Source organism: Dermochelys coriacea, chromosome 7 (genome assembly GCF_009764565.3).
Source record: "Dermochelys coriacea isolate rDerCor1 chromosome 7, rDerCor1.pri.v4, whole genome shotgun sequence".
NCBI lineage: Eukaryota > Metazoa > Chordata > Testudines > Dermochelyidae > Dermochelys > Dermochelys coriacea.
The window spans coordinates 114,775,875-114,800,417 of NC_050074.1; the positions used below are offsets into that span (position 1 = coordinate 114,775,875).

The 24,543-nt window shown below is 41.6% G+C and overlaps 1 protein-coding gene across 3 annotated transcripts in view; it reads left to right on the top strand.

Moving 5' to 3' along the window:
- The first annotated feature begins 1,597 nt into the window (after nucleotides 1-1,597).
- The window catches only part of CCDC186 (coiled-coil domain containing 186), a 60,908-nt gene continuing 37,962 nt past the window's right edge, over nucleotides 1,598-24,543 (top strand). The window contains exons 1-2 of one of the 3 annotated variants that reach the window (XM_043518468.1): nucleotides 23,644-23,785; nucleotides 23,846-23,849. The gene's annotated coding sequence lies outside the window, so the exon portion shown is untranslated. Of the gene's footprint in view, nucleotides 2,103-23,643; nucleotides 23,786-23,845; nucleotides 23,850-24,543 lie in introns of those variants that run through there. The other 2 variants (XM_038410444.2, XM_038410445.2) reach the window with 2 other exon arrangements.

Consider the following 24,543-nt stretch of genomic DNA (forward strand, 5'->3'; position numbering starts at 1 on the left):
GCTTGAAGTCAGTGTGATCACTCTTTAATTAAGAGTTATAGGTTTGGAATCTTAGTAAGCTTGATTATAAATAATTAAAAATTGGTGGTTAGGGCACCAATCTAGGACTTGGGAGACCTGGGTTAAAGTCCCTGCTTTACTATCTGGGCAACTCACTTAGCCTTTCTCTGCCTCAGTTTCCTATCTATGAAATGGATAACAATATTTCTCCATCTCACAGAGGTGTTGTGAGGATTAATTAATTAAAAATTGTGAAGTGCTTTGAGATCTACTGATCTATATAAGAGCCAGGTATTATTATTCTAACTAATTTCAGAATGGCTATTAAACCTCATGCTTCAGGGCCCAAGCCAATCTCTAATCGTAAGACACAAGGGTGAGACCTAATGTATGGGGGCAGGTTTTCCCACATCTGCCTGCTGCAGGGTTTTTACATCTTCCTCCGAAGCACCTAACACAGGCCACTATTGGAAGTAGGTTATTAGACTAGACTTTAGGTCTGATCTAGTCTGGCAATTCCTCTGTTCCTAATACATTTTGTATACTTTTTAGGCCCCGATTCCGCAAAATACTTTGTATCTGCCCAACCCTGAAGTCAATGGGCTGACTTATAGTTAGGTGTACGCTTAAGTAGTTTGCTGAAGAGGGGCCATAGTTTTCACGAGTGCACATTGGGACTGTGCGATCACATAAACTAATAATGCAGTAAAGGGGTCTGAGATACTAAACAGCAATAAGAAAAGGAGTACTTGTGGCATCTGAGAGACTAACAAATTTATTTGAGCATAAGCTTTTGTGAGCTACAGCTCACTTCATCGGATGCATTCCTTACAATATTGCTGGGTGGGTTAGCAAAGTGTGTGTTGTAGATGGCTTGTCTAGTTTTTGTAAAGTCCTGCCACGAGGAAGTTTGTGTGGAAGGTTGGTTCTTTATGAGAGTATCCAGTTTTGAGAGCTCATTCTTAAACTCTCCCTGTTTGCTGTAGAGGATGTTGATCAGCTGGTTCCGCAGTTTCTTTGAGAGCGTGTGGCACAAGCTGTCAGCATAGTCTGTGTGGCATGTAGATTGTAATGGATTTTTTTTACCTTCAGTCCTTTTGATATGAGGTCCCCCTGTTTGCATTTGGAGAGGAAGATGATGTCTGTCTGTATCTGTATGAGTTTTTTCATGAAGTTGATAGATTTCCACTCCATACGGCTAAATTCAGTGCCTTGCATAATGACAGGTTTCAGAGCAGCGGCCGTGTTAGTCGGTATCCGCAAAAAAGAAAAGGAGTACTTGTGGCACCTTGGAGACTAACACATTTATTTGAGCATAAGCTTTCATGAGCTACAGCTCACTTCCTCGGATGCATCACGAAAGCTTACGCTCAAATAAATGTGTTAGTCTCTAAGGTGCCACAAGTCCTCCTTTTCTTTTCGCCGATACCGACTAACACGGCGGCTGCTCTGAAACCTGCCATTAAAGAGCAATAACAAATAATGCAGCAAAGGAGTAGCCAGCAGAGACTCTTGGCTTGGTCTACGCGGCCCACTGATGTCAGTGGAAGGGGGTCACTCAGATTTTCCACACCCCTGCACAACCTACTTACACTGACCTAAGCCCCAGTGCAGCCAGCCCTGTGTTGACAGGAGAGCTCCTCCCATACCTACCGCCTCCCCGGGAGGAGGCCACACTGCATTGACAGGCGACGCAATCCTCTAGCGCCCTGCGAGTGTAGACGAGCCCCGAGCGGGAGCTGCGAGGCCCTGGAGCAGGTGCCAGGGGGAGGCACCCCTCAGTCGTTCATCGTCATCACAGGCCTTCGCACGCGCCAGGGCTCGCGACTCAGAGACGGGGGAAGCGCCAGGCGAAAAAAAAGGTGGGGCGGGGACACAGGAGACGCCTCCCCGCCCCCGCTCGAGACACACAGGGCGGGCGCGGCGCCAGCGCGAGCCCCGCCTCCCTCCCCGAGGCGGGCGGGCCGCGGCGGCCATCTTTGTTGATGTGTCGGCGCTCAGCTGCGCCCGGGAGCTGCCGCAGGAGGAGGAACAGCCGGGGGGGGGGGACACCCCGCCGCCATGGAGCCGCCGCCGCCGCCGCCAACCCCCCTAACGAGCTGGTGAGAGGCCGCTGGCTGGGGAGGGGGAGGCTTTGAAGTCCACGCCGGGAGGCCGTGGCCGGAACCCACGCGATTGCGGCAGGGAGGGTTGAAGCGTGGGGGGCTGGCTCGGGGCGTTTCAGCCCCCGGTCTCCCTGCCCAGCTCTCTCCGTCGGGTGCCGGCCCTGGCTGATCGCTACACCCACGTTACACTGGCTTCGCCTCCCTGAAGAGTTTTAAGCGCTGATGCTTAGGACGCTACATCCCCTCCCGCCCGCCCCGCTCTCGGGAAGAGTTCACTGGGGAAGCCTGCTGCGGACCAGGGAGCTAAGATCATACTGATGGTCTGTGGCTGTCCCCGCTTCTCTCGTCTAAGGGTCTCGCCGCACTTTGTGGCCAGGCTGGCTATTGAAGCCTCCCCCCCCTCCCCCTTTGCCTGGCAGTTAGGGAAACCTGAGTGTCGCAGCTGATCCGGGGACGCACAGGAGCCGAGGTCACCCAGTGGCTGGGGGGAGAGAGGAGCCAGGAGTCCTGCCTGCTGGAGCTGCCTCTCTGGGTGTCCTGAATAGGATCGGCCCCGATGACCCTGGTGTGCGGCTGCCTGCTGGGTTGTCTGACAGTTTAGTGCTTCTATTTCCTTCTCCAAAGTATCAAAAGTTATTAGGTACTAAAACCCTAAGGAGCGGTGATGTTTCTCTGAGTACTGCAAAAAAGAAAAAGGAGGACTTGTGGCACCTTAGAGACTAACAAATTTATTAGAGCATAAGCTTTCGTGAGCTGCAGCTCACGAAAGCTTATGCTCTAATAAATTTGTTAGTCTCTAAGGTGCCACAAGTCCTCCTTTTTCTTTTTGCGAATACAGACTAACACGGCTGCTACTCTGAAACCTGTCAAAAAAGAAAAGAAGGACTTGTGGCACCCTAGAGACTAACACATTTATTTGAGCTTAAGCTTTCGTGAGCTACAGCTCGCTTCAAGTAGCCGCCCTGTTCGGAAAAGAAAAGGAGGACTTGTGGCACCTTAGAGACTAACAAAATAAATGGACGCAAATCAGACGTCAAGAATTATAACATTCAAAACCCTGTGGGGGGGACACTTCAGTCTCTCTGGTCACTTGATTACATACCTAAAAGTGGCAATTCTTCAACAAAAAAACTTCGGAAACAGACTCCAACGAGAGACTGCTGAATTGGAATTAATTTGCAAACTGGATACAACTAACTTAGGCTTGCATAGAGGCTGGGAGTCGATGGGTCATTACACAAAGTAAAACTATTCCCCCCCACCCTTCCTCAGATGTTCTTGTCAACTGCTGGAAATGGCCCACCTTGATTATCACTACAAAAGGTTTCTTCCCTCTTTCTCTCCCCCCCCCCATAGCTCACCTGAAGTGGTCACTCTTGTTACAGTGTGTATGGTAACACCCATTGTTTCATGTTCTCTATGTATATAAATCTCCCCACTGTATTTTCCACTGAATGCATCTGATGAAGTGAGCTGTAGCTCACGAAAGCTTATGGTCAAATAAATTTGTTAGTCTCTAAGGTGCCACAAGTACTCCTTTTCTTTCTCTAAATACTGAGAGCCAGAGCTGCCCCTAAATGTGCATTGGAAACTAATAATAAAACAGCAAGATTTAACGATTGCTTAAATAATAATAAAATACTAACTGTGGTTATTCTGTGCAGTGGAAACTACAGCAGAAAAAAAATTACTTTGGGCTTTTGTTTGTGATCTTTTCAATTGCTAGTTGCTATGAGATTTCAATGAATCTGTTGCAAAGGATCCAGGTGCAGGTAGCTGCAGTTGGAGTGACATCAGTAACTTGCGGCCTCTGTGGGAAAGGGTCAAGTTTAGGAGAGGAAAAAAGCAAAATTAAATTGAATACAAGAGGTTAAAGTCCTGACTAGGCAGCTTTATACCATTTCCTCATTCAGAAGCTTTAAAACGTCTAGCTCCTGCTGTGTATCATCTGATTTTTTCCCCCCCTCATATTTTGTTTTTTTCCCTTCTGTGGAAATTGTTGATTATATTTTTACTGTCCTAATGCATAGAGTGTACAAAGCCTTCCCATTGTTTCTGCGGTTTGTGCTTCTATTATACACTTGCAGTTTTTGTGGTAAAACTACGTGAAGGCTATGGAATAGCTGACATGAAGGGATTTTTTTTTAACCTTGCAGGATTACTGCAGTACAATATGTATTTTCAGCTTTTATTTATAAGAGCGGTCTGAAGTTCCAGGTTTAAAAATGGGAGGTTTTACAACAACTCAGGCAAGAAGAAAAATTCTGTTTGCGTAGTCCATATTTTTAGCTCTGAACCTGAGAAAGCAATCTTCACTGGTGGACCCTTTAAACCCACACAGAGTTCCAGGAACCTCAGAGAGACATTATGAAGATCTGGGCAGGTTGTTTGGGATCTTCATGTGTAAAATCAATCCTGAAAATCTGCCCTTTTATTTCTTTTTAATATCGTACTCTTATTTTTGTTGTCTTGTTTACTTTTTCTTCTAGTAGAATTTCCTTTATGAAAGGTAAAATAATACAGTATAATACTAATAATGCAGCACTCATTAAAAAATCCCAAAGTGCTTCATAATATCAAATTTACAGATACTAACTTTAAAGGGACATTATCCAGGTGAAATCTAGTTGGCGTTTATCAAAATAAATTAATTTTTAAAAAGTAGTTTCATTTCCTTTGAGTCTTCCCTGCTAACTTCTTGGAGAGAATATAGTCACATTCTCCTGCTTTATTTTAAAAAACTGTGTATATTTCTGTGCTGTTGCTCTTTAGAAGACTCTCATGAACAGGGGAAACTGATAAACTGAGTCTTCATGGGAAACAGTGAAACTGGCTATACAGAAGTGTGGACAAGTGTGCACTCAAGTGGCTTTTAAAATGTAAAATCTCATATGCTCGTGGGAATTAGGATCATGTTTTCCTTCATAGGTTCTTATAGTTCCTAACTCCTGGGAGCACATGAGATTTATATTTTAAAAGTTAAAATTAAAAGAATATTGTGTGCCCACTATACTACTAACCGACCTCTATTAATGAATTCACCTTTAATGCTTATTCACTCATCTGGGTCTCCTGAGCACTGATATTTTGGTCCCATCCGCACTTTTAAAAGTTTGCAGGGGGATCTTGTTGTAATATAGAAATGCTCCAGCATAGTTAACACATGAGTCTGACTGATCAGTATATATGGAACAGTACCATATTTCAGCTGTTCTTTAACTTTGGACTTGCAGGGTTGTATCAACTTTTGGAAACTTCTTTAATTAAAAACCCATTTAGTACACAATGGCTCAACCCATGACTTAGTTTTCAACCTGTGGTCTGCAGACCTCTGGGAGTCTGCAGCCTATGTCTAAGATTTCTGCACCTCCGTTCAAAATTTTTTAGGGGTCTGCAAATGAAGAAAGATTGAAAACCACTGACGTGCCAACTCAGGATGCTACAGTGTTGTAACTAGCAATAGTCTGGGTGAACTCTCATATAGACAGGTTACTAGGGGTTAATTGGCACTTCAACAGGCAAGTCATCCACCCCTGCCCAGAGCAGGTCTGGATGACATGGTAGCTAAGATGCTGCTACTGCAGCAAGGCTACACTAGGGTTGTTGCCAGTGGAGCTGCACTGGTTTGAGACATGGGTGGCTGAACAGTATAGAAACAACCAGGTTTTGTTAGGAATGTGTCACTTTAGCTAGGAGGGTGCTAAGTCTTTTCTACACTGGGAAAATTATGAAATATGTTTCTGCACTGCTGCAACTCCCCCAATGAAGGATTATTTATCTGCTTGTCCCTCCCCTCCCTTCCCCTCCCTTTTGTTTGCAAGCCCTTAGAGCTTAAAGGCTGTTTTAAAACCCTGTTTAAAGATTACTTGTTTTGGGCTCCAGGCCAGCCCCATTGCTAGGATTGCAGGATTCCGCCCTGCCTTCCCCCGACAATTATGAATAGATCCACTTTGACCATCACATGTACACTACTAACCTTGGAACCAGACAGACTAAATATTAACAGACTCTGGTTGCCCAGTGACTTGCATTGTAATTGTAACAAATCCAGCCCCAATGGTAAACCTAACCATGTTCAAGTTTATCTTCAAGTTGAGCTGTGATTGGTTTCACTGCCAAAACATCAATCAGATCACAATATGAAGCCTTTGCAAGATACAGGGAAAAACTCAGAGATACCTCAAAGCAATCATGTAAAAAATACACACTAAGGTAATGCTCAAGTTGTGACACAAGCAAAGAAAATCCAGTTAAAAGAGCATATCTTGTTTTCCAATTCTTTTAGAGTGAGTCATAGTGCTTTGAAGATGTACAGTACTGAGTTTTGCACCTCAGTGCTGAAATGGAGCAACCTGTAACCATTAAAAATATATATAAATAGGGTTAAAAACAATTAAATAAAATGATAGTCTGATACTCTACATTTCCTTGCTTTTATGTACTCTGCCAGTCTACCCTTATCTCTCCCATCTCCTGAAGCTTAATGCTCATAGCACAGTGAGGCTTTGTCTACACCGGGTCAGAGAGCTGTGTCAATTTACACTTGTGTTTAGAGCATTGTTACAGCCTTAACACACCGTAGACTTTTCCATTCCTGTTACAAACAGATTTGTGCCCTGACCACGGCTGCAATCCTCTTTGACTTTCCCTGCGTAGACAGGCAGCCTGTAACACAGATTGGTTCTACCTCCATGAGCCAAGTAAGCGATGTTTGGAGTAACTATGATTAGGATTAGTGTCTTAAAGCAGCAATTTTTGAGAAATCTCCTACTTCTGCTGTACCACTGAAGGGAATGCTAGTGTAGACAGAGCTCAGGTGGTTTTGCTGTCATGTTGCCTAGACCTGTCTAAATAATAATAATGGTAATAAACTACTTGTCTCAATCAAACAGGGACACAGAAAGTTATACTATATTAAGTAAAGACCTTTAAAACACAGATTTTAAACATGGTTTAGTTCAAGCCAAACCATGTTAGAAACCATCTTATCTGTAACCATGTTGAGCCATGTTTGAGTTGAGCTCAAGCACTTTTCCTTAATGGTGGTTAAACACATGTATACAAGCACTGAGAGGCATATTCTACTCCTGTTCCGTATATGGAACGTATCATTCTTATCTTATTTAGTAGTGCACAGAACTAAAGTACAACTTTTTTTTACATGGTGTCTTTCATCCATACTCTGTTCTGAAACAATGGAATGGAACTTAGTACAGGATTGCTGGCTTTATGTTGGAAATCAGCAAGCAAAGTGAACGCCGTCAAGTGGTACAATAATATGATCAAACTAGCTGTCCTAGAAAGAATTGCATGCAGTACAAAAGGCGGCAGAAACAATTTCTTTATTTTAAACACACAGGTTCTCAGACTGCTGTTCATGGACCCATGACTGGTAGCTAGTTGATCAGAGTGGTGTCTCTTTATCTTGTTTCAAGCTTTTAAATTCCATTAAAACATCACTAAAATACAGTAAACACTTTCCCCATATTATTCTTCTGTGTGAGCAATCACTGTAGTTGCCACAGGGATGTTACACAATTAGGGCTAGGAATAAGAGGTCCATTCAATTTTTGAGTAAGCAGGGGAAGTGGTCCATGTGGTTATAAATGGGAAAGAATAATCATGGGGAAATTCTGCCCCCCAAAAATAAAAATTCTGCACACAATACAGTATTTTAAAATGTTGTATATTTTATTTGTCAAAATAACACTATATATAATCACTCCAGTTTCAATTATTTTTATAATTTATTTAAAAATAAAGTCAGAAACTATGTCTGTAACAATACAGACACACACACAATTTCCCCCCCAGGAGTAGAGAGTTAAAACAACCCAGTTCCTGTTTCTCTGCCACCTCTCCCCCGGAGTCCAGCTTGGGGGCCAGACATCTCTCCACATTCCACCCCACTCAGACACTCACACACCTCAGAGCCCACCTGTGAGCCCCTTCTCCCCAGCCCAGATACTTGCATGCACCCCCTACACCCCTAGAACCCAGGGAGCCAGAGGGAGAAACAGCCTGATCCTATTGGGATCCAGGCTTGTGTGCAGTTTCCTGCACGCTTTCTCCTTCCTTCAGGGCGTGCCAGGAACTGCAGCTTCTCAGAACCCTTGCAGCTCTTTCCTCCTTCCCCCGGCAGTGTCTTCCATTTGTGAGCTGGGCTCTACGGGTCCAGTGGCGGTCAGCAGCTCATTTCTGGGGGGCATGGGGAGTAACTTCTGCACAGAACATTAATTTCTGTGCAAATTCTGCTTTGTGCAGTGGCGCAGAATTCCCCCAGCAGTAAAAGAAGGAGTGCATGAGACTCTCCGTATTATTAAGCTGTCCATGCTACAAAATGATTGGTCTCTAGATCTTTATGATTTAATGAAGTTCTCAGTCAGAAACGGGTGGCTCAATCATATCTATAATAAAATATTGTGCATTATTAGGTTAGCATATTTTATTATCTCTGGTATGTTTGGATTAATTATATTTGCTATAGAGTTAACAACTATTGCGATAAGAAAAGGTGTACTTGTGGCACTTTAGAAACTAACAAATTTATTTGAGCATAAGCTTTCATGAGCTTTCGTGATGCATCCGATGAAGTGAGCTGTAGCTCACGAAAGCTTATGCTCAAATAAATTTGTTAGTCTCTAAGGTGCCACAAGTACACCTTTTCTTTTTGCGGATACAGATAAACACGGCTGCTACTCTGAAAACTATTGTGATATCATTGGTCGCTGCATAATTTGGGTCACAGCAACTGATCTGCACTAACAGTATTACAGAGTAGGGTTTTGTGCTTGTTTTATAAAGGGCAGAAGTTTGTGTGTGTGTGTGTGGGGGGGGGAAATCTTGAACCTATAAAGGAAATTTTAGACTGACGGAACATAATTTCCCCAAGATGACAATTGGCTAGAACCCTAGGAAACTATACTGCCAAAAAGGCAGTTACTACTATAACTTGGGTATCTCTCTGGAATCATTCATCTATCTTACTAACCAAAGTGTTGAGACTGTAGCAGATGCAAAAGTGCATGATTTTTGCTGCTGAAAACGTGCAGAAAATTGAGTCATCAAGCTGATGGGAGTTGCTGGCCAGTCTAGATGCAGAGTTTATTGGTATGGTAGTTAACAAGGTTACTGAAGACAAAAGCCGGTCTAACTTTTGAAAAGCCAGTTGGCAATCGAGCAAAACTCTCCTTGACTCTGACTGTCAATTTACTTACACTTCTGTAACCTCATTGCTGTTTGGTTGTCTATCACTGCTACAACCACAATGATGCCTATCTGAGTCACTGACTCAATTCCATCTTATCAGAAAGTATCCCTTTTTACTCCCCTCTTTTCAATATTGCACAGTCCTTTGCTCTGGCCTCCCTGAGTCCCATCTCTCCAGATTGCACCTGCCCTTTCACATGTACAAAAAAACCCCATGATTATATGAAAATCATCCTCAAACAGCACCCACTGGTCCAATATTCATTTAAGGATCTGATTCCAACCCTCCCTTTGTTGTTAAAATCCTCCATAGACTTTCTGTAACTGACTTCATGGACCTTTGTTTCTTCTTTTGAATTTCTAGCAGCAATCTCTCTTCTCTGTCACTCTGCACATGCTCTGAACATAATTGTCAACTCTGTCACATATATATAACTAGCAGCAAGCATACTAGAGAGAATAAAATATGCTAACCTAATAATGCACAATATTAATTATAGCCATAACTGATGGACCTGTATGAGAGGCAGCTCCTCTGTATTTCTTGTCACGTAGAACACAATTTCTTTATTTCTCCAGTAATTGATTCCCCATTTCCTTATGAATCTTGGTTGAAAATAGATTTTTCTCACTTGCCTTTACCAATAAATTCTCTCTCATTTACCTCTGGTAGTATTGTTTAATTCAATAAAGTGTGTTGAGATGCAGTTTGTATGAAAGACACCATGCAAATTAAAGATGCGATGTATTATTGACTTGGAAATAGAACAGGAAATCTAGTCGCCTTGATCTATGCAATGAACTTAAAACAGTAACTGAAGATATCCTGTTCTATTAAAAAAAACAACTCTCCCCCTCCCCAGACTGGTGGAATGACTGAAGTACAAAGATGTGTTCAGTCCTTTTACTTTCAGCGGAGTGAATGCTTTGAGATTTGAGTAACAACATAGCTGTCATATAATCCAAGCTGCAAGAGCTCTCTGTTCAGTTTTAATTGTTAGACTGTAGTCTGTGTACAGTACATGTGTCATAAAGTCTGCTCTGATGACAAATGCATATCTATACATTTCATAGACACTGATTGGACATGCTGACCTGTTTCTTTCCCTAATTAAATGATTATAGTTAGTGACCTTAACCCATGAGACCCATGGTTTTAAATTAAAGTTTAATTTTTTTTACCACAAATCACATAATTATATAAAAATTCAGAATATTTTGTAGTATCAAATCATTATTCCTTTAATACTACCCTAGTGTAAAACTATCACTGTGTGATGTAGACCATGCTACATTGCATCATGTGGGTTTGTTTTTTTTAGTAGTTAGTAACTAAGTACAATAGATTGAATTAGTAACAAAGTAATAGTTGTAATTACAAGTTTCCTTGTTTCTGTCAGTTGTCAGGTTCTTGATATGTCTTTTAATGCAGTTTTTGTGTATTGTAGTAGAGTAACTTTTTAAAAGGTAGTGGAAAAATATTTTTAATTTTACAGTACCCTTTCTAAGGTGTTTATAACAGGATGGTGTAAAGGACATGAAATGATATTCGGTACTATGGTATTACTAGGAGAAAATTTCTACACAGGGCTAATTTATCTGAACAGTTATGGGCTTGCTAATAATACTTAGTGCCGTTAATGAAGGTCTTTGCACATAATCATTTCCAGTCTTATTTTGAATTTTCTATGTTGAATTTTGTATGTTCATGAAGAAAATTCTAAACACTCTTATACACTTTGAATACTTTCCATCCAATTAATCTTAATAATTAATACTTTTTTTCAAATAAACAAATCCTTTACCCTATTCTATATTACAGTGACTAAAGTATCTTGTCATTTGTTGGTATTTCCATTTGGAGTAGGGGGTTTGATTAAATCGGTTGTACTCAAGATTTTTATTGCTCAAAACCCTTGAACACAAAAACAGCTTTATAAATAAATTATCCCATAGATACTTGTACACATTTTTATTTCTGGTAATCTAGAGGAGTTGGAAACTTCATTGATAGGTTTTTCCTGGTGATGGAAGCTGTAGTGTAGACAGGTCATAGGAGTTGGATGATCTGATGTGGTAAATACCTGAACCCTGTCTACCCTACAACATCCACTCTAGATTGTACTGCAGCAGAAAAATGCTTACAAATGCTCCCAGTGTAACTAAGATCACTGTTGTTTCATTAGTTTTAACAATTGTTTCCTTGGCAGAAAAGTGCTTTTATATAGGGGGCCCATTTGTGCAGATCGTCTTGCAGGATTGAGGCCTAATATCAGAATGGAAGAAACAAGTGAGGGTAGCAAATGATAGGGAAAAAGAAGGTGGGAGGAAAGTAAAGGGTTAGTTATAGCAATAAGACCAGTTACTCAGTTTAGGCATGTGCACATCTTAATGGGACAGAACATGATTCATAAAATAATTTATAACTGGCTCTTGTTGCAGACATCACAGTAAAGAATAATTTTAAGGAGAGTTTGCAGGTTCATATAGATTTATAAAACTGACATATTTTAACATGAGTTTTGGAGAATTAAGTCAGTAAATGTACAGATAAAATATTTTCTAAGTGGAATAATATCTTGATAACATTCAAAGTGCAGCTTGCAGACATAGATAAACTACATTCCATTTTAACAAAAAGAGGTTGAATTTCAGCTGAGGATGCACTTGGAATCTATGGGCCTGACTTTCAGAGGTACCGAGCAACCATAACGCATAGTGAAGTCAATGGGAGCACTGGGTGCTTAGTACTTTTGCAAATCAAGCCACTTAGTTCTTTTCCCTAATTAACAAAGGTGACGTTGTTTTGTATATAACAGGTGGAGCAGAATAAGTCAAACACATCTGATATGCTTTACAGCAATCCTCAATTTGTGGGTGGAGTTTGCTCTCTCTCTTTTTTTTTTTTTTAATTTGGAGTAGAAAATTGTGTTGCAACACCATATGACCTGTAACCATGAGTTTTCAAAGTAAGTGCAGTAATGCATGCAATTTACTCCTGGAAATAGAAGTCATATTGCATATATTTGCTAATGGAAGAGTCAGGAAAAGCCATGGATTCTTTCGTGAAGCATCTGCTTCTAGATACCTTGTACTTTTCATGGAAAAAAAATTAATTTGTCACCCTACAACCCATTAGCAATCATGGTTGTCTAGATAGTTTAGATAATGTTCACTACCTACAAACCCCATTTGCTTCAGCCCCCGTCTCCAGCGTGTCTACTTCTGACTCCTAAGCCTCCTCCAGCCACAGAGCCGGAGTCAGCCGCAGCATCACATTCAGGCATCAGCACCCAGGAGGAGTGGCCCCGCCCGGCTGTGCACTCATGGCACAGCAGCTCCACGGGAGGCAGTCAGAAGTCCAAGGGAGGTTGGACCAGTTGCCCACAGCTGATGAGTTCCTGTAAGAGTGAAACCGGTGACCATTGGTTTCAGATGCTTTGAAGGGTGTACTACTCCTGCAGTACTGTGTCAAAAGCAACAATGCTGGAAAAATAAAGAGAACTGTACCATGTCCTACATGTAATGCAGCTGATTTTCCTTCTTAATTCAAGTTTGCCATCTGGCTTCAGGACCAGCTTCTGTAAGTCCCATCCAAAGCAGAATTTTACCATTAATTTTACATCACAAGCCTGCCTTAAAGAATGAGTAACTTTTATTTTTGTTGGTGTGTTACAGTACTTGATATGTAGAGATTATCAAGTTTAATAAAAGAAATCATGCAACCCATGCTCAAAAAGGGACTCTGGCTTCTGTTCTTCAGCTCAGTAAGGCTAGGTCTACGCTAGCATTTCTTTATATTTCCTTCTACCACTGTTGCAGCTCTGTCAGTAATAGTAACAGCTGGAAGTATGGACCAGGCACAGGTCTTTTAACCACCTTCTTGTCTAACCACTAAGGGCTGATGATATACTTTTTGTAACTTATCCCAGTATAGCTCGTTTCTCTTTCTGTATGGGAATGGCTGTATCAATATAAAAGTGTTTTATGCAATAACTACATCCATGCATTTCAGAGTAGCAGCCGTGTTAGTCTGTATTCGCAAAAAGAAAAGGAGTACTTGTGGCACCTTAGAGACTAACAAATTTATTAGAGCATAAGCTTTCGTGAGCTACAGCTCACTTCATCGGATGCATTTGGTGGAAAAAACAGAGGAGAGATTTATATACACACACACAGAGAACATGAAACAATGGGTTTATCATACACACTGTAAGGAGAGTGATCACTTAAGATAAGCCATCACCAACAGCAGGGGGGGGAAGGAGGAAAACCTTTCATGGTGACAAGCAGGTAGGCTAATTCCAGCAGTTAACAAGAATATCAGAGGAACAGTGGGGGGTGGGGTGGGAGGGAGAAATACCATGGGGAAATAGTTTTACTTTGTGTAATGACTCATCCATTCCCAGTCTCTATTCAAGCCTAAGTTAATTGTATCCAGTTTGCAAATTAATTCCAATTCAGCAGTCTCTCGTTGGAGTCTGTTTTTGAAGCTTTTTTGTTGAAGTATAGCCACTCTTAGGTCTGTGATCGAGTGACCAGAGAGATTGAAGTGTTCTCCAACTGGTTTTTGAACCAGTTTTGAACATCCATGCAGTGGCGGGGAGGGTTTGTACCAGTTTAAGTTCACTGGTGTACTTAAAGTGGTACAACTCGTGTAGTTAGACAATTGTGCTCTGGACTCAGCTTTGACAGTATTTGACTGATATGCAGGTCCCATGCACCTAACATCTTTTACTACCATTCATGATTCACGTAAGCAGCGTGAAGATGCTGTTCTTTCCCTCTTGGCGATATGGGGAAAGGTGAATAACAATAACCTTATTATTGGGTTCTGCTGGCCGTGTGTCCTGATGAGCAGTGTTATGAGCGAGTGTTATGCAGACCAAATGAGCATTACTGGAGTTGGAGGAGCAAATGGACCTGACTTTATGCGGGCCACTAATTCCTTGCACAGAAAGGAGAGGAAGTCTGCACCACATAGCACAGACAACCAGTTCTTTTCTGTGGAGCAGACAGCTGCCCCACAACCCTGGCCACTAATTATACAGAAAGAGAAGAAAAAGTAGATCTTTCTTCCACTCATAAGTAGGAGGGAGAGGAAGAGAAAAACAGATGGGTAAAACCCCCATTTTTTCCAGATGCCAGTAGAGGAGAAGGACCCTACGAACCAGGAGGGAGAGAAGATTAATAGTCCCCTCTCCCGGTGACCAGCAGAGCAAGCTACCCATTAATTCACTGTTATCTATTTTATGTGCAATTCAGGTTTTAAAAATATCTCTTATAGTCTGTACTCTAATTTCTGAGCTCGTGGGGTTGGCAATATGCAGGATTAGTGGAAGTTGCAGAGCATTTGAAGGATTACTGCTTAGAGGTGTTTGCTTTGATATTCTATGATGAATTTCAAGGAAATTGACCTTGACAAAATACAACCTTTAAAAGCCACAGGAGCAGTAACAGTACAGGAAGATTTCTAGGTTGTTGGTCAACACAGGTTTGAGGAGGGACCATGAATATAAAGAAAGGATCTAAATAGTTTAAGGACTTTGCTATTTAAAATTGGAAGGTATAAATGAGTCCCTCTGAAGAAATCTTAAGGTAAGGTCTGATCTACGCACCGTTTTTGTACCACTTTACCTATTTTGGTTAAATTTTTATTGAAATAGTTGTCAGTACAACCCTTAGGGTAGATGCAGGTATTCCTGTACAGAGCATCTATATACTGGTATGATTTTCTCCATGCTTGGGAGAGTTGTACCACTTTATCCACACATAGTTAAAACAGTACAATTTATATTTAGACAAGGCCTAAGAGTTTCACATGAAAATTGCGAACAGTCTGCTTTATTGCCATATCTAGAATGAATAGAATATATTGAAGGGTAGCAGGGGGATGGAATGTGTTTCCTGAGGAGTAGGACATTACTATTTCACTTCCTGCAAGAGGTGTCTCGATACCTTCACATCTCCAGAGTTTGAAAGAATATTGTATTTTAGCTGACCTGTGCTCTGAAATCTGTATGGTGGTTGCATGATGGGCTAATACATTTAGCAAGTTGACATTTGGTGACAAAGAATTGAAAATAATCCTTACTTTACCATGCAAGTTAAAGTTGAATCTCTCCAACCTAATATGTCATGCTTTATTGTGGTTCTAGACTAATAAATTAATCAGAAGTTTAATTTGAAAACATTTTTAAAACAAATGCTATCTGCATCATGTAGTCTTCAGTGAGTGAATTTCCTTAAGCTTATTATTATTTTCTGCAGAGTCTTGCAAAATATTTTTTAGTTCAGGTACTGACATTTAAGTGTGATCACAGATACTCTCCTCTTGTAGTAATTCAGCATGATAAACTTATTACTGTACTATGATCAGTCTCATGGTTGTGCAAGCATATAACTTACTTCTGTGCTCTTCTTTACAATTTAATTTTTCACCACAAAATAACTTTAAAAATCAGTGTCTGACAGACATTGTTTAAAAAAACCCACCAAATCCTCTGCTTATTACATTTCTTAAAGTGAAGTTAACAGAGTGCTGTATAGTTGGTTGTCAGTTTGCAAGAGTATGGGAGTGAACCCTGGATAAAAACCAAAGTTGAATAATTGCCTTGGGGTAGATCAGACATAAACGGATAAACAAGATAAGGGCTTGATTCTGCAGCCCAGTAGGGCTACCAACATGAGACCCTTTGCAGATTGGATCCATACTGTACGGATAGGCCCCTACTTCATTAAATGATTCCAATAAATATATTAAACTTCTTTTAAAAATTCCCAAGTGGATTTGAGGGCACTTCAATCTCAGCAAAAGTGCTCTGGGCCAGACAAAAGACTAGCAGAAAAATAAATATTTTTACTTAAGCATTTTCTAAATTGACACCTTCAACTTGGAAATGATCTTGTCTGAAATTTTATACTTGGTAAAGGCCATGGTCCTGCAAATACACAGATGCTTAACTTTTAAAGATATTGATAGTCTCATTAACTGTGGAAGCAGTGCCAGAGTTACTACACACCTGTAAGATTACTGACACTGAAAGACACTAGCAAAACACTTCTTTTCAGTTTGTGCATGTGACAGCATCTTGAGTATCATCAGCTTCACTGTTTTCCCCTTTATATAGTCAGTTTCTTGCTTGCTGAAAAGACTGTGATAAACATTAAAGGGGGAGCTGAAAAACCCTTAAACTTTTTTTAAAAGAAACATTAAAAAAAAAATCATACACTCTGCAAAAGGCAAAAAATGCATTATTTAAATATTCATTTCCAAAATATTTAAATTGACTGTGTCCCTTTAAAAGTTTTTCCAGCTGAAGATCAAAACGTGACCCTAAGATTTTAAACCAGTTTACTCTGAATATTGTGTCAAATGCTGAATCATAAGAGGCTACATAAGTGGTAATCATAATATTAGTCTGTATTTTTATGATCCAATTTATAAGGAAATAATGAAAAACAAGGTTCCTCTTCATCAACCTTCAGAGCAGAATTAATAATACACATCTTTCAGCTTTCTAAGACCTTGTCATTGGCTAGATCCATCTTTCCTCCACCCACTTCCAGGTCTGCTTTTCCCCTAACATTCCTACAGCAGAGTGTGTCATGAACACCAAAAAAGTATTACTCATTTTAGCAGGCAGCACAGAACTTATAAACATAGGGATGATTCTTGTCTCGTGGGTGTATATTGCTGTGTATATTAAAAAATTCAGTCCTGCACACACTCATGTAGCAGAAATTCAAATGGACTCATTTATCAGAAAACACGTCAATGAAATACAGGACTCAATGTAAACCCCCAACTGCTAAATCTAAACCATGAGATTAAATCAAATTAGTACCTCTTTTCCTCCCCTTGCTTCCCACGCTTTGAACGCTCAAACTGTTCAGATGTCATTGTCCTCCTTGCTGCCCTCACCACATTGCTCCTGCTGGCACATTTTACATTGGAGGATAATACCTGGGATTACTATCAGTAACAAAAATTGTCACATTCTTGCCAGTGCCATCCTCTGGTACTAACAAAACAAAACAAAAACAAAAACAACCTACATGTCTCCCACCTGCTGCTGAAACTGCAGTTTTACTCCCTCAAAGCACTAAGGCAATATTTAAAACGTATCTGAATTGTGCTGCCCCACAAAATTAAATTTTAAAGTTTTGGAAATATTGTCAAGTGACAGAGGAAAAATATTTGCAAGTCATCTCTGGTGCATGCAAAAGGTGTTGTTGCATTCCCACCAAAGTAGTAGTTTGCAACGCTGAGTTAGTAGTGTTGCCAACCCTCTCAGTGGGTTTTTTTTCCTTAAAGCTCAAGCTCCTGGAATCATGTGACGACGAGACTCTCTGCTTTCATTTATACAAAATAAGCCAGTTTCTAGCCCTCATGCTTGGAGAGAAAAGCTTGCAATGTGAACCCTAAAAACTCAAAAACCAGAAAGCAAAATATAAACTTAAAAATGATTAAATCATGATTTTGAAGGCCTGACTCATGGTTTTTGACTGCTTGGATTTGGGAATACAGAGTTAGTACTTACGGCTATGCTATTGTTTGTCAGTATGATGGAGAGAGGGGTGTTTTACTCCTATGCAAATCTTATTAATTCTCTCTCTTGTCCTATGTCGAACTGGTGACTATTACCTTATAGCAGGGCTATGGTTTTGAAGTGGAAGGCTTAGACTTCCCCCTCCTGCAGCTCCTTTGAAACCACATTTGTGTATCCCCACCATCCATGCTGCTTAACCCTGTATGGGCTGCGGCACAGAGGCAAAAGTGCTGGGAGGTTATGTATGGAAAGCGAAATGTTGAGACAGTGCACTTTGGAATGCCTTATGCTGTAGAGAGCTGGGAGGAAGGAGAAGGTCAAACTAGTGGTTACAGGCATGCTTGGAGGGTTCTGCCAGAGCACCCAAGTGTCATGGACTAGTTACAGGATCTAGGTATCTGGCAAAGTCAAAACATGGTTAGCTGCCACGGTTACTAATAGACTATTAATCATGTTGTGCGCTGACGCCAACTAGAGATTAACCACTCCACTTTCTTACATCATATACAAATAAATGCCACCTCCATAGCTGTCCATAAAATATTTTATCTTGTCATAAGTTTGTGTAAGTGTTCTGTTTTTCCATAACCATGCTGACATCTGACAACCTACATTAGGGCACAGTAGACAGCATCATAGATATTAGCCAAAATGTCAGGTTTGATTTAAGAAAACTGCTACTGCTAGGCTAAGTTTTATTGAAATTTTACAAACTGCATCATTACCAACACACTTTAGTTGATAAAATGGTGACTATCTCTTACCTTAATTTATAAGACCTGTAACAAGCAATTGCTTGAATAATTGAAAGAGTATCTGGTGTATTCTGTCTTATGCATGTTTGAATTTGTTGTCTTGTTCTATTCATTTGCAAAGGCTATTTTACATAAATATCAAAATAGAGCTGGGAGGGTATCCATGCTTATGTAAACATATTGGATGAAAGTTTCTGATATGAAGCTCAGCAGTGAAATGATGAAAAATATTGGCATTTGTTTCTATTTAAATGTTAGCAGTTGAAATGAAAAAAATTAGTTACATCCTATTGAGATGAATTTCAGCCCCACTCCTGTCACGAATTGTCTGTTTATAAACTTAAAAAGATATCATTTCAAACATGAAGATTCAGTACAGTCTTCACTATCTGGAAGGTTAGAAACATTCTTATTTTTTAGTAAGTTATGTTTTGGTAAACAATTAAATTTGCAGCAAGACTGCAGGAAACCCTAAAATGTCAGAATTTGCTGTTTTTTCTCCTTTAGCATGTTTGTGTTTGTCTCTGTATAGTTTCCCTATATGTTTAATTGTCGTGAAACATACACATTACTCATGGTTACCATTACTTCTGGGGGAATTCTACGCCACTATGCATGTGCAGAATTTATGTCCCCTACAGATTTCTTTGCTTCCCCACAGAAAATTGACTTTCTGATGGGGAACCAAAGGGAAGCCACAAGAGTGGTCATACAACCCTCCCCAGCAGTATGTTTCAGGTGACCAGGGCAGCCAGCAGAGAGGTAAATCGCTGTGGGGCAGGGGGCGGGACTGGAGAAGATCTGGCTGGTAGCTCTTATCCTGGTCTGTACTCATCTGCTAGTCCTGGCTGGGCTGGGGAGGACGGGACTTCCTCTTCCCCTGCACGGCATCTGGGACTGTGTCAAACCCACCCCCAGATTTCTCCCCTGGCTGTAGGACGCTCTGCAAACTGTCTCCCCCTCCCGCGCTTCCTATACCCATCGCTTCTCAGCTGCAGGTGGAGGGATCACTGGTCGAAGAGCTGCACCCCCCATCCGCCCAACCCCCATGCATCCAGACTCCCTCATACCCAGACCCTCTTGCCGAGCCTCATTCTCCCTGCACCCAGAACCCCCCCATACAAACCCCATTCCCCCTGCACCCCGGCAAGCCACCTGGATCTCCACCCTACCAAGCCCCAACCAGCTGCACCTGGATCCCAACCTCACTGAGCCCCATTCCACCAGTATCTGGACGTCCCCACTGAGCTCCCCACACCCAAACCCTCACCCGCTGAGCCCCAACCACCTTCACCTGGACTCCCCTGCAGAGTCCAATTACAGTTGTACCCAGAACCCCCCAACAAGTCCCTGTGCATCCAGAACCCCCCCCACACCCAGATCCCTCACTGAGCTGCCTGCACCCAAATTGCCCCACACAGAACCCTCTCAGCCTATACCTGGATCCCCCCACACTAAGCCCCTCCACACTTGGATCCTGCCTTGCTGAGCCTGCCTGCCCATGCCTGGTGCACTTGGCATGGAGGGCCAGGGCCCTGGGTTGTTTCTGGGGCAGTCCTTGCACTGTGTCAGGGTTGGGTGCAGCCTCACCGCTGAGTCTGTGTCCCGGGGGGAGCTGCACAGTGATCTCCCACCTCCTTGCAGCCAGCGTTCTGTGCTCCCTAATGCTATGCTGGAGCCTCCACATTTATTTGACAAATAATGCAGAATTTTGAAATACTATATGCAGAATTTTTAATTTTTTGGTGCAGAATGCCCTCAGGAGTATACCATGAGGCATAGAATAAGAGACCAAAGTTATGTGCCAAGGTGGTGGTATTTTATTGCTCTTATTAACAAAATGGATATTATTATTCTCTCTTGCTTCCATTTTTTTTGTAAAATAAGGAGACAGACTAATGTTAAGAGAAAGTGACCCCATCAAAAGAATGAGAATTTAGAGAACCAGTGTGTGTGTCGGGAAGGATGTAGTAACTGGAGAGTGGGCATTACTCGTAAAAGCATAGTGCTGTTTTTTCATATTGGGGGTGTGTGTGCGCGTTGACCCTGCAAGTTTGTGCTGAATGCACTAAACAGCAGGTGTCATTAGGAACACAAATTATTCTAAATCTTTTCTGTTATTTTTGTATAACTAAATGCACATTTTAAAATCAAGAAAATAAAATAAGAAAAATGGAAAAGAAATTCAGTTTGAACCAAAGGAGTACTTGTGGCACCTTAGAGACTAACAAATTTATTAGAGCATAAGCTTTCGTGAGCTACAGCTCACTTCATTGGATGCATTTTGCTGAAGTGAGCTGTAGCTCACGAAAGCTTATGCTCTAATAAATTTGTTAGTCTCTAAGGTGCCACAAGTACTCCTTTTCTTTTTGCGAATACAGACTAACACGGCTGCTACTCTGAAATCAGTTTGAACCGACACTAAATTCAGAAAAATTTCAGTGAAATGAAGTTAACAAATTTCAGATCATACTAAATGGTTGGATTGACCCAAAATGAAAAATCAAATAAAATGAGGGGTTAGACTCACAAAAGGGGTGGGACTGCCTGTGCTTATGGCACTCACCTGGGCTATGAGAGGTCCAAGTTCAGTACTTCCATCCCCCTCTCATCCCCTGCCTGATGTGGAGCAGAGATTTGAACTTCGGGGTATGTCTACACTGCAGAAAGCAAAAAGAAAAAGCCATGGCGAATTTCAGAGCCTCAGTCTACAGACTTGGCTTCTGGTGCTAAATCGCAAGGTCCAGTGGGCTCTGAGACCCACCCCCACTCACCGATGCGCTGAATGGAATGTCTGCATTTGCTATTTTTAGCACTCTAGGCAAGGCCTGCAAGTCTGAGTCTGTAGACCTGGGTTCTGAGACTCACTCATGCCTTTTTTTAATTGAATTTCATTTTTTTTTCCAGTGTAGATGTGTCCACAAGTTTCACACACTGCAGGAGAGTTCTTTAGCCACTGGGCTATAGAATATTCTGATGTGGGGCCTCTGTGTCTCCTGTTGAAGGTGTTCCATTTTGTATAAAATACATGATTAGTCATTGGGCCAGAGAGAGTAAGTGACTCCGTTGCCTGATGGTTAGGGCACTAATCTGGAAGGGGGAGACCCAAGTTCATGTCCCTTCTCCAATGACTGACTGACTATCTATCTATTCACACACACACACACACACACACACACACACACACACACACACACACACACGAACAGCTTCAACAGGAGAGATTGAAAGAATCTAGGTGTCCCACATGCCAGATAAGTGCCCTAACCACCGGGCTAAAAGTTATAAGTCAGTCTGCACAGCAGCAACACCATCTTCTGTTTTGTGAATAGCGTCTAAGTCCCAAAATCATCTTTCTGCTATAAGTATTCTGCAAATTTGTGTCAAATTCACAAATAGTTTCTAGTTGACTGAAACTGGCATTTTTCTCAAAAAAAAAAAAGAAGTTGTATGAAAAATTGTATCCAGTTCAAATCTGAGTACACCAGATTTTCCGAATACACAATGTAAAACAACGAAGTTGCCGCAGAAATAAAACAATGATGACATATCAGTGAAGACTTGGAGGTAGATTTTGTGTTCAGATGCTTTAATGCAAGGTTAATAGAAATACAAGTGTGGTACTTTGAACACATGGCACTGCTTCATGTTCTTTTTGTTATCTCAGAACAGAGAGCATTGATAATATTATCTAGCAAGATGTTGCTTTCATAAAGCCAACTGTTGCACCATAAAGATGTTCCCCAGTGCAAAAGTGTGCTGAGAAAGACAGATGAAACACATTTGTTTCTGGAGTTCATATTAAGATGTACACCAAAATGAAGAGTTCCATAGGTCTTGGGCTTTCTCACAGGTCACTTGCTAGTTTGAACTATGATAAGTGGTGGATACTCTGAAACTTGAAGTCTTTAAATCAACATTTGAGGACTTAAGTAACTGAGCCAGAGGTGTGGGCCTATTGCAGGGGTGGGAGGGTGAGGTTCTGTGGCCTGTGATATTCAGGAAGTCAGACTAGATGATCGTGATGGTCCTTTCTGGCCTTAAAGTCTGTGACTCTGAGACCTGGGTCAAGGTGGGGCAATAAAACTCCTGTAGACTGTTATTTTGGTATGACTTACTTTTTTAGGCATGGTCTAAACTACCAAGTTAGGTTCACGCAAGGCGACTTACGTCAACCTATTTGTGCATATGTCTATGTTCAAATTTGTCTCTTGCTGATATAAACGCCTTGCTATGGCGATGCAATAACATCCCCCCCCCCCAACAGTGTTAAGGCATGGTCAACCTACTGAGGTCAATGTAATGTGAGCATAGACACTGTATGACCAATGTCTACTATAACAGTCATCCAGCAGTTGTCCCACAGTGCCTGACGGTGACCACTCTGGCTACAGTTGTGAACACCAGTGCAGGGTCATGGAGGTCAGAAGTCATTTCCCCCATACGTTGATGTTTATTTTTTAAATACTTTTTCCTGATTGCCCACCTAAGTGAGCACACTGAGCAGCTCTCCCTTGTTGTGAGCAACTGTCCATGCCAGTTACATGTTCTAGATGTGCAGTTGCCTGGAGTAGACGGAAGTACAGGTTCCCCTGGGTCTCTGGGGAGACAAGACAGTGCAGACACAGCTGCAGCCTAGTTGCAGAATGTGAACATCTATGAAGAGATTGCACAGGGGATACTGGTGGAAGAGTACAACAGGAATCAGCCCCAATGCTGTATGAAAGCAAAGGAGCTGCAGCAGGCATAGTTCACTCTTTCATAGTGCAGACTACATGGTAATAGTGTCTTGTACACCACCTCCATTCAGTCGTGACGGCACAGACTATCTCCCCGCCTGTTCCCGATGATTTAATCTTCAGCAGCTCCAGAGCATTGCATCTTGTGTGGAAAGTGATGAGAGGAAAGTGTTTTGCATCTCTTTTAAAGGGTCTGAAAAGTGAGTTGTCCTTTTTGAAAACAGCTGATTGTTGTTGTCTTCAGTATATCTTTTCTCCTATGTGTTCTGTTCCTGTAACTTGCTAATCTCCACAGGCTTCCCTACCCATGTTGCCCAGGCATCTGATGCTCTCCCTGGTGTGCTCCTCCTCTGATATTGTCTCTGTCTGCCTCACTCTCCACTCTCCTGTACGTTTTCCTCATGTTGATGGCTGGCAGCTCCCGTGTAGCTGCTGGCTTCCATCCCTGGGTGGTGTTCCTGTCTCCTCCTAGTAGAGTCAGCTAGGCAGGTGGCTCCTCATTGTTTCCAGCTGCATCCACATATTATAGTGGAAAGCATTAATGGTGGCAGTGGATCACAGACCTGGTAAAGTTGATGGGTATATTAAGCACCCTTAATTCAAGCTAAAAGAGAAACCAATTAGATGTCCCTTTGTTTAGTGATAGCTGAAGCCATACAAGCTACTGCTCAAGGTGCTGGCCAGCATGGCAAGGGCTGAGGAGAAGCTTCACCATGTGTAGCCTGAGGGGATTCCTTGGAGACTCACTGACTGAAAATCCAGTAGCTGGGCATTGATCGGTTGTAGCTCCATGTGGGGAAGAAGGTGAAACCCTCCAGTTTTCTGGGTCTAGAAACCTCGATGCATAACTCAAGAGTCACAACAAGCAAAGAACTGATCAGTCAGTACTTGTTGATGAGAAACTAGTGTATATTATGTGTGCTCACTGACGGTGAAGGAAGAAAAACCTGTGGACCCCCGAAGGATTGTTATGAATGGCTGGTGGTTTCCACTCTATAGCAAGAGACCTTGTACTCTAAGGCATCATTGTTGTGGGTCTTTAAATCATCTTCATTGACAAGCTTAAAATGAAACCTTTACAGTATTTTATTCTTTGGAAGCATTGTTTTTGCTATTTTTATCTGAAAGTAGCAGGAAGTGCTTGGTTTTTGTTTTTTAAAAACACAGTAGAATTAACAAAACC